The sequence below is a fragment of the Vicugna pacos genome, chromosome 12 (assembly GCF_048564905.1).
Source record: "Vicugna pacos chromosome 12, VicPac4, whole genome shotgun sequence".
Classification (NCBI taxonomy): domain Eukaryota; kingdom Metazoa; phylum Chordata; class Mammalia; order Artiodactyla; family Camelidae; genus Vicugna; species Vicugna pacos.
Window position 1 is genome coordinate 33,169,255 of NC_132998.1, and position 10,507 is coordinate 33,179,761.

General features: G+C 40.8%; 1 long non-coding RNA gene across 1 annotated transcript; it reads right to left on the bottom strand.

The window, feature by feature from the left end:
• Positions 1 to 9,144: 9,144 nt before the first annotated feature.
• LOC140700459 (uncharacterized) lies at positions 9,145 to 10,251 on the bottom strand. Its single transcript, XR_012078852.1, has 2 exons — positions 10,157 to 10,251; positions 9,145 to 9,302 (listed from the first exon to the last, which is right to left on the bottom strand). It is a non-coding gene; the product is annotated as an uncharacterized lncRNA (long non-coding RNA).
• Positions 10,252 to 10,507: the final 256 nt, after the last annotated feature.

Consider the following 10,507-nt stretch of genomic DNA (forward strand, 5'->3'; position numbering starts at 1 on the left):
TTTGTTCCTCAGGGCTTCTATAACAAATTACCACAAGCTAGGTGGCAAAAACAAACAAACAAACAAACAAAGCCCAGAAACTTATTCTCTCAAAATTCTGGGATCTGCAAGTCCAAAATCAAGCTGTTGGCAGGGCTGCACTCCCTCTGAAGGCTATAGGGAAGAATTCTTCCTTACCTCTTCCAGCTTCTGATGACTCCTGGTTGTCCTTGGCTTGTGGCAGCATGGCTCTAATCCCTGCCTTCAGTATTACATGGCCTTCCTTGCTTTGTCTCCATGTGACCTCTCCTTCTCTGTCTCTTGGATTTATCCTAATGCTCAAGGTGATCTCATCTTCACATCCTTTACAGAGATCCACATCTGTAAGGACCCTCTTTCTAAAGGTCACATTCACAGGTACTGGAGGTTAGCACTTGGACATATCTTGGCGGGTGGCTGGGGCAGGGGGGTAGTATTTAACTCATTACTCCTCCCTCCTCTGAATTTTTCCTTTACAACAGCCTTTCTGAAATGGCCTCCTTGCCATTTTAGCTTGTCTAACTCCAACTCAGTTTTGAAACCTAACTCAAATCCCAGCTTCACCATGAGAATTCCCCAGAGTCCTCTAGAATTACTGTCTTTTAAAAACTCTCAGAATACCTTGTACCTCTTACTGTAGAACCTACCATCATATGTCTTGAGGCAGAAGTATTTTTGAACTTATCTATCTTTCTTCTTCAAAAGACTTTCAGTTTTGGGAGGCAAGACCACCTTTATAGCCTCCACCAGAAATTTCTGAGTTGGAGCCATTTGTGCATTAGCTGAGTTGAATAAACTGTAAGGGCATGACTCTTGTGTGGGGGACTTCACGTCCATGGGCAGGCAGAGGGGATCTCTATGGGCTGAATGGAGCTGTGCTTTCTTCTGCCCTATTCAGAGAGCGATGCAGTTTAAACAAGGTGAAGCGGCCAAGCAATCTCCATTAATCTCAAAGAGACAGGCAAAATTTCAAAAGAAGAATCCAGAAAAATCCTTTTGAAATACCTGCATCCAGCACGAGCTTTTTTGTTTGTTTGTAACTTTTTTTACTTTATAAAATTCAGCAGTCTTATAATTCATAGGTTGCTGAGCACTAAAGGAGCTCAGCCATCTTTCAGTCCAGTCATAAAGATGAGTGTATGATTTGTTTAAGGCCACATAGTTGCACCATGACAGTCAGGAATGGAGACTTCTCACTCAAAACCTAAAGAGCAGTTTCTTCTAGTATTTCCTGTTGAGATACAGCCAATTTAATCTCCTTCTGTGAACCCCTCCACATTCTAATTAATAGCGAGGATGACAAAAAATTTACTTAAAGAGTCTTTGGATTCTCAAATGCCTTTGGCATGAATATCCTGAATTGGAAAATAAGTACAAATAACACTAAGATGTATTTCTCATATTTTTAATGCATAAAATAGCCTGTTGTTTTTCATCTCATCTTTTTACGTTCTCACTAATAAGCCAAAGTCAGTAGATCATGTATTCATTGGGTCTTGTGGTCATTAGTGTGAATGAGAAAGGTTGTACTCTAATTGCTTACATCCTGCATAAAGCACTCTGTTGGCTAAGGTGCAAACAAGCTTCCTTGGCGACAAAACGAATCTCTAGGTCAAAAGCCCTCACCACATTTTTTTTTTTTTGTAATTCTTAGTTGTGTTGTTACCAACATGGGAACCATTAGAACCTATTCTTTTAAAACTACACATACTCATTATAACCATTTTCAGAAGGAAAAGTCAGGGCCAAAAGATTTCTGCTTGATTTTTTTAAATTATGTATTTGGAAATCTTGCCATGATACAAAAATTAAATCCCATTTAGCTATGTATTTAGAAAATCAAACCTCTTATGAAAAAAGAATAAAATTAGGTTATCCAAAAAAATCTGGGACATGTGGTCACTGTATTATGCTTTGACAGCATTACTAAAAGCCATAGATAAATTATAAATATATATACATACACACACACACACACATATATATATATAAACTCAAGAATATCCTAAAAATGAAGGTTAATCATAGAATGATGAGTGATGAGAAGTAGAGTTGAAAATGATACTCAGAATTCAGGGATTGGATGGTCTTTCACGATCCCTCACAATTTGTGATATTAAACTGTTGTTCATATTAACAATAATAATAGTAATAACTAATATTTACTAAACTCTAACTATATGCCTGATCTATGCTATTGCAATAGTAGAATCTACTGATCCACTAGCTTTATGTCTATTCCCTTAGTCCTCAAAATAAACCTATGACACTGGTCATAATAGTAAAGTATGTGCTAATATCCACATTTTACGATTTTACAGACGAGGAAACTGAAGTATAGAGAAATTAGCTAACAAGCTCAGAGTCACACAACTTGATAAATGACAAAGCAGGGATGGACTGTTGGTGTTTAGACCCCAGAACCTGTTCTCTTAACTTCTGTGTCATCATCATAGTGAATATAATGTCACCACGTATTTGGCTATATGTTCTGTAATGAAATGTAAGGTAGGCTGAGAAGACCAGTTAAAATGTCTCTGAAATAGGGTGTGTGGGTAACTAGGATGTGTGTATTCACTTTCTTGCTAGGGGTTATTGGAAAAGGTACATGAGGAGGGGATCCTTTTCTTTTCTGCATCTTTTATTTATTTCTGACCCTCTACAATGACTACGTTATTTGACAGCCACACATGCAAACACAACATGAAAAGTCTGGGCAGTTACTGAGGCGTCTGGCACCATGTGGAAGGAGCATACTGATGGCTGAGCTGTTTCACTGTGAGGCCAGGTGCTCTGGCACCATGCAGGTGCAGCGAGACAGCAAGCGGGCCCTGGGTTCTTGGCGCCACTCTAATTGCCATTCTCGCCCCTCCTCTTTCTTCCTAATCCCTTCTACTTCCAGCACATTCTGGGTGGCCTCGCCAAGAAGAGCAGGAGAAGAAGCCTAATGAGTTAGTGATCAAATGTAGAGTGGAGATGCTTTGGGACTGTCTTCTTTCAGTTAAGAGTTTGTCTGTTTTCTTTCTTCTTCCTCTTCTCACACCTAGGACTCCAAGAAAAAGATCTATAATACTGCTTAGTTATGTATTTCTTTCTTATTGTCAGACAGGTTGATTTTTTTTTCCCTTTAGTGATGTGCAAGACCCAGGAGAGCACAGCCCTACCTCATCAGGGATTAGTTATCAGCATAGTCATCACTTAGAGTTGTCTGCAGATCTGTGGTGAAGCAAATCCATGGGGTAGGTCAGGCTTGTCCCTCTTACTCCTAGTCTTCAGGAATTGCTCCCTTTTGTTCCTGTAGAGAGGGGACAGGGGATGAGTGGCAAATATCGATTCTAAGGTTCTCATGTGCTGTGTGGTCTACATCCACTGCTTCTTTTATTTCTTATAAAAACTCTGCCAGAGAGACATTATTACCCTGTCTAACAGATGTGTAAACAGAGGCTTTGAGAGGCAAGCTGAAAGAGCTAAAGCAGTAAAATTGGGATTTGACTTCCAGCTGGGCTGATTCCAAAGTCAGCATGCTTTCCAAGGTGCCACTGCCATCGAGGTTACATGCATTTTAACAGAGAGTCTCAACAAGAAGGAATTCAGTCTTTCAGTAGAGTTTTGGGCATCAATCTGATGTTTCCTGTGAGGAATCCTTGTCCTGAAATTATGGCATGGAAGTAGTAATTTGATGTTCCTCTGTGGAAAATCTGCCCTGGTGGTCCAGTAAAACTAGTTTTGTGCTACATGAAGGGAGAGGCCCTTCCCAGGAAACACACGATTGATACATTTCGTACAAGCCATAACTCTTACAGACAGGGATGACCTACTAAGCAAGGGCATCTCTGTCTAGGCAATTGAGTGCAATTGACCACAGATATAAACAGGACTCTTTTTAATGAATTTGCTAATAGTTGCTTACTTTTGACTTACACTGGTTAAAGTTCAGTCATTGCATTACTGTCTGAATGCTTGACTTTTTTTTTAAAAGGTTTTTTTTTTAATTGAGGTATAGTTGATGTATAATGTTGTGTTAGTTTCAGGTATACAGCAAAGTGATATATATATATGTATATATTCTCTTTCAGATTCTTTTCTATTATAGGTCACTGCAAGATGTTGAATACAGTTCCCTGTGCTATAGAGTGAGTCTTTATTGTTTATGTATTTTATATATAGTGGTGTATATATGCTAATCCCAAACTCCTAATTTATCTTCCCCCTCAACCCCTTTCTCTTTTGGTAACCATAGTTTGTTTTCTATGTCTGTGAATCTCTTTCTGGTTTGTAAATAAGTTCATTTGTATCATTTTTTTTAGATTCCACATATAAGTGATATCATATGATATTTGTCTTTACCTGATTTGATCACTTCATAGATCATCTCTAGGTCCATTCATGTTGTTGCCAATCACATTATTCTGTTCTTTTTTATGGCTGAGTAATATTCATATGTACACACGCCACAGCATCTTTATCTGTTTATCTGGTGATGGACATTTGGTTTGCTTCCATGTCTTGGCTGTTGTATATAGAGCTACTATGAACATTGGGGTGCATGTCTCTCTTCGAATTAGAACTTTCTCTGGATGTATGCTCAGGAATTGGATTGCTGGATCATATGGTAACTCTATTTTTAGTTTTTTAAGGAACCTGCACACTGTTCTCTGTAGTGGCTGAACCAATTTACATTCTCACCAACACTTGTAGAAGGGTTCCTTTTTTTCCACACCCTCTCCAGCATTTATTATTTGTAGATTTTTAAATGATTGGTGTGAGGTGATACCTCATTGTAGTTTTGATTTGCATTTCTCTAATATTTAGCCATACTGAGCATCTTTTCATGTACCTATTGGCCATCTGTATGTCTTCTTTGGAGAAATATCTATTTAGGTCTTCTGCCCATTTTTTGATTTTTTTTTTTGTAATGAAGCTGTATGAGCTATTTGTATATTTTGGAAATTAAGCCCTTGTCAGTCACATCGTTTGCAAATATTTTCTCCTATTCTGTTGGTTGTCTTTTTGTTTTGTTTATAGTTTCCTTTGCTGTGCAAAAGCTTCTAAGTGTAATTAGGTCCCATTTGAATGCTTGACTTTTTGAGTGATGTGATAGAGGTACTGCTAGAGAAGCACCATACCTGGGTATTTCCTAACTGGGTGGCTGTTGACCAGATACCTGCCCCCTCCTCTTCAGTCCTCATACTCTCCCCAGTGGAGAGCTTGTTCAAATTCCATGGCTTTATTATCCTTTCTAAACAAATAACCTCAAATTGACATCACCTCTGTTCTGTTTCCATAAACATCCCCCTGCCTACCAGATATTTCCAATTGGACATCTCACAGTCACTTCAAGCCCAGAATTTTCAAAACCACTAATTATCTCCCCTTGAAGCAAGGTTTTTCTCCCAAACAGTCCACCTGCTGATAACTCAACATGCTAGACGTCCTTACTTTGGAATCCTTTATGATCCATCTCTCTTCCTCATCCCTTACTTTCCTTCCTAAGTAAAATTTCTGGGGCCCATTTCCTTATACTGAATTCCATGGACACCACTCTGCCCTGTAAATGGCCTGGCTCCTGCCCTGCTAGACCCCGATTCTCTTGCACCTGCAGACTGGGTTCTGTCTTCAAGTTCTGGAACTCATCCCATTTCTAGACAAAGGAAAATGAAAGAATACTGGACTAATTGTTTTTCTCCCCGTCAGGAGCAAGCATCATAGTTTTAATCATGCATTTAAAATTTTTTTAATTAACTTTTTTATTAGTCAAATTATAAGTAAATATTCTCCTTGTAATGATTAAAACATTACCATTAAATCTAAAGTCCCCATTGACCCTCCCTACTTTGCTCCCAGTGAATTCCCAGTTTGTTTGTATCCTTCCAGATCTTTTCCTAAGCTTTAACACACATACAAGCATTCATAGAAAATACTGTTGCTTTCCTTTTTTCTAATACAATGATCACATATAAAAGTAGATACATACTCATGATGTGATTTGTTTACTCAATTTCCATTTATTCAGTGAGTATTTATTGGGTAGTGGCTAGGTGCCAGGCACTGGTCTAAATTGTTAGGAATACACTGGACAACCGATAGAGAAAATCAAACCTTGCCTTAATGGAGTTTGCATGGACAATCTATTCATGTAGTACAAATAGATACATCTCATGTTTTTCAGTGACTATGTAGTATTCCATAGGATGGGCATGGAGTTTATCTAGCCATTCCTGTATTGATGGACATTTAGATTGTCTATGGCTATGACAAAACCACCATAGACACCATCATAGTTGCCTCTGTGGACAAATGTGTGTGTCTCTCAGGGGTAAATGCCAAGAAGTGGAGCTGCTGAGCCAAGTGCCCTCCAAAGAGGTTCCAGCACTTCCAGCAGCGTGTATGAGAGGACTCACTTTTGCACAACTTTACCAATGCTTGATATCATGCAAATTTTATGCATTTTACCCATCTCATGAATGCAAAGTGATACCTTGCTGTTATTTAACGTCAATCAAGTTTTCATAAAATACCCATTTATACTCTGTTGTGGATGAAATGTACAAGTTGAGTTAAATCACCACCATCCCTTGTTTTTTTTTTTAATAAATTTTCATTGATGGAGACAGATATGAAAGACAATGCAGGTAATAAATAGATATCAAGTGACCATATAAAATAAATAAAGTAGCTATCTTTCTTCTCCCTCTGCCTTCTTTGTGGATAGACTTCACGATCCTAAAGCTCCCCAGAAACCTAGAGATCCATTTCTCTCATGGTCTTCTCTGATCTTCCTCTGGCCTCAATATCTGAATCTCCATTCTGATATTCTGCCCATGAAAGAATACTTGGCAAAGCCAGAGGGAGGGGGTTGGTGAAGGGAAGAAATAGCACATGCAAAGGTCACTGTGCAGGGAATGACTGTTCCGGGCACAGAGGAGGTCCCACTTAGTATTGGGTCAGTGTATGGGTAAGTCATGAGTAGCTCAATGAGTCAAAACCTGAAGTAGGAGGCAGAGAGCAGCGAGCATGAGGGTACAGGGAGGGCAGGAGCCTGATCACGAATAGCACAGTATAACATCCTAAAGATTTGGCCTTGACCTTGTGGACAATGGGAAGCCCTTTCATATTTATTATAACTCACCTATCAAACTGTTGTCTGTTGTCTGAGCCTGATTATTAAAGTGAAAAAAAGAAGGGGGGAAAAAAGCTCTCCAGAGAAATCTCCTGGTGTCAAGATCACTGAATTAGGACTACAGGTGGTTTGATCAACACAGCATTGGAGTGAAAGTTATTAGGATGGCTTTGGGGGAGAGTGTGAGTGTATAAACAGGGCATTCTTTGCTCAACAAGTATTTATTGGTGCTTACTCTGTGCCAGGTACTGTTTAAATGCTGAAGATATCAACTTCACAGAAAAGATGAAGTTTCTACTCTCTTGGAGTTTATATTCCAGTGGGGGCAGGTGGTGTAGGGGACAGACAGTAAACAGCCATATGCTATGACAGGTGGTAGGTGCTGTGGAAAAGCTCTAGTAAGGAGGAGTCGTTGAGATTGGGAGGAAGAGTGAGAGTGAGCAATGCAGATGGAAGAGTGGGAACATCCAGGTAGAGGGAACAAGACATGCAAGTGTCCTGAGACAAGGTGTGCTTGGCATGTGCAGATAACAGGCATTTGTGGGGCACCTGCCATGCATCATCCTGGAGTTGCTAGAATAGAACGGTAACAAAGGGAGGCAAGATTGCTGCTCTTAATAAGAAACACCTTCATGATGTACTATCTTTTGTCAGTTTCTTTCTTAGAGGGTATATTAGTTTGCTAGGGCTGCCATGACAAAGTACACAGGCTGGGCGGCTTAAACATCAAAAATGTGTTTTCTCACAGTCCTGGAGACTAGACGCCCAAGATCAAGATGCCAGCAGGGTTACCTTCTTCTGAGGCCTCTCTTTGGCCTGTAGGTAACGGTCTTCTCCTCACATGTTTTTTTCCCTCTATGTCCTAATCACCTCTTCTTTAGACACCAGTCATATTGGATTAGGCCCATCTGTATGATCTCATTTTACCTTAATTATCTTTTTAAATGCCCTATCTTCAAATACAATCACATTCTGAAGTACTGGATTTAGGATGTGAGCGTATGAATTTTGAGAGGACACAGTTTAGCCTATGGGCTAAACAGACTTACGTTTTTTCTAGGTTAAGAATAATGATTGGGCCGTCTGTTGTTGGCCCCGTTTTCTGCTTGACACGCTCCTACTTGTCTTTTGAGACTCAACTTAGTCGTCATCTCCAGGTGCCTCTTCATAGCCCTGGTCTGATTTACTGCCCCTCCTTGTCTGTGCCCATAGAATCCACACCTGCCCCTGTCATAGCACTTGCTGTGTTTTAGGGTAATCCTCTGTTTATCCCTCCCTCCAACCAGTCTGTGAGCTCCTTGCCATGGTGGGGACTAGGTCTTTGGTGTGTTTGATCTGTACATTTTCTGATACATCACAGTTGCTCCACATGTATCTCTGCTGAGGGAATGAATGCCTAATCTGAATCCATAGCAGAGTCATCTCCAGAGGCTGGGAGGGCCATCCCACACTGTCCCTCCAAGTAAAGCACAGGAGAGTGTGGGAGCTGCTGAAGAATGTCAGGACGAAGGGGCTTTGCTGGGGAGGAGGGGATGGATCTCTGGCCTCCTCCCATTTCAACATGAGGTGGGGATAACTGGCCTTTCAAACTACTTCCCCACACCTGGACAAAGAAACTAATTCCTCACCAGGAATATAGGTGTGGGAGGGCCTTGGCTGCACACTGAAGCGGACGCGTCACTCTGCCTGGAAGGCCAGACTTGGCTGCTAATGAACACAGGCAGCATCTTCTCTGTCTCTGGTCACAGAAGGCACCTATTTTTTTCTTCAGGAAGTGGCTACTTTCCGTCATCGTGAGAGCTCAAAGGACCCCTAGTCCTTCAAGTTGTTGGTTGTAATGTTAATGGTTTTCCCGGCCTTTGCTTATCTATCTCTGTAAGCATGGCTGGAAGTTTTACTTGAAAGAAAGACAGAAAGAGAGAAAGAGAGAAAGGAAGAAAGGAAGAAAGGAAAAAAGTATAGAATCGCTCCAGTGGATGGCTGGCTCTCCTCTGAGAAGCAGTCGGTGTAAATCCTGTGTGTTTTTAATTCGTTTTCTTGTAAGATGAGACCATCTCTTGCTTGCGGTGATTGCTGTTCCTCCTGGCTTACCCTGGAAGGCTTGTGAGGTGGTTTTATTCCAGTTAACAACTCAGTAATTGGAAGTATTCAGGGTGAAAGGAACCTGTGACAAGAGGGAGGGATTAGCCATTGAAGGATAACTGGGAATGAAGGAAAAGAAAGGGTTCCCACCTTTCTTTAAGTTATTAAAGTTACTAAAAATATCACAGAGGAGGCTGTTTTAAAGACGTGGCTACACTTTTGATGGCCCCACAGCAAAGTTAAAATGGCCATCGTAAATCATCTAGCTGTCAGCGCTAAGAATCTTGAGCTCTGAATGGGTTTTTTCTTATGTGTAGACGCATTGGTAGGTCTTGGTGTCCACGTGTCTCTATTACGTTACTCTATAGGCGGTCCCTAATGGTGAATAAATTATGCTCCAAAGGTTAGATCCTAAGTTGTTAGTGAACTTTGTAACAGTTTTCTCCATCAAAGGGCAAATCCTACTAGTGAAAATGCTCACAGTGGACCCAGACCTTCTGATATCAAACCTTGCTTCCATTATTTAGCATTTGTGGGTCTCGGAATGAGTCATTTTGCCTAAATGTCTATTTCCTCACGAGTAAAATGGCAGTAACTGTCGGAATTCTTATCTTGTGAGATTGTTGTGGGACTGAGAGGATCTGGGGGAAGTGCTTCCTGCCTGGCGCATGGGACAGACCCTTTGGGACAATCACTGCATCTTTTTTCCCCATCTCATCACCTTCTCCTCCCTCTCTACTTGAATGGTTACTGCACATGAGATCTTTGCTTTCATAGGAGTTATTTCCAGAATGCATCTTTTCCAGGAGACAAGACCAATGAGAATCTTGCCATAGGTTATACCATAGTAAGCATCCTGGGTTGTCTTTCCATTTACCAAAAACAGTTAGCTTGATCCTTGATAAATTTCCAGTGAGGATGCTCATGACCTTTTACCTGACCAGGCATGGGCCTTCAACAGAGCTGGCTCTGAATGGTTCTGCAGCATCAGTTAATGTAACTGAGGCAACTCCTTACAACACTGGACGTCCCTTTCACCCTCTGCCCCATCTCCTTTTCAGAGAGCCCAATGACATCATAAAGGGGTGTTAACTATCTCAGGACCAGACCCATTAGGAAGAAGGCAGGTTACCCAGAACTGAGCCCAAAGCACATTCACACATTGGAAAACATTTCTTACTGCAGAAAACTGGGCACCTTCTGAGCTCAAAGGAAAATCTAGAATTCATGGTGGGTGGGAGCTGTTTCTTCTTTTCTAATCATTTTTCCAGTCTCTCATACCCAAAC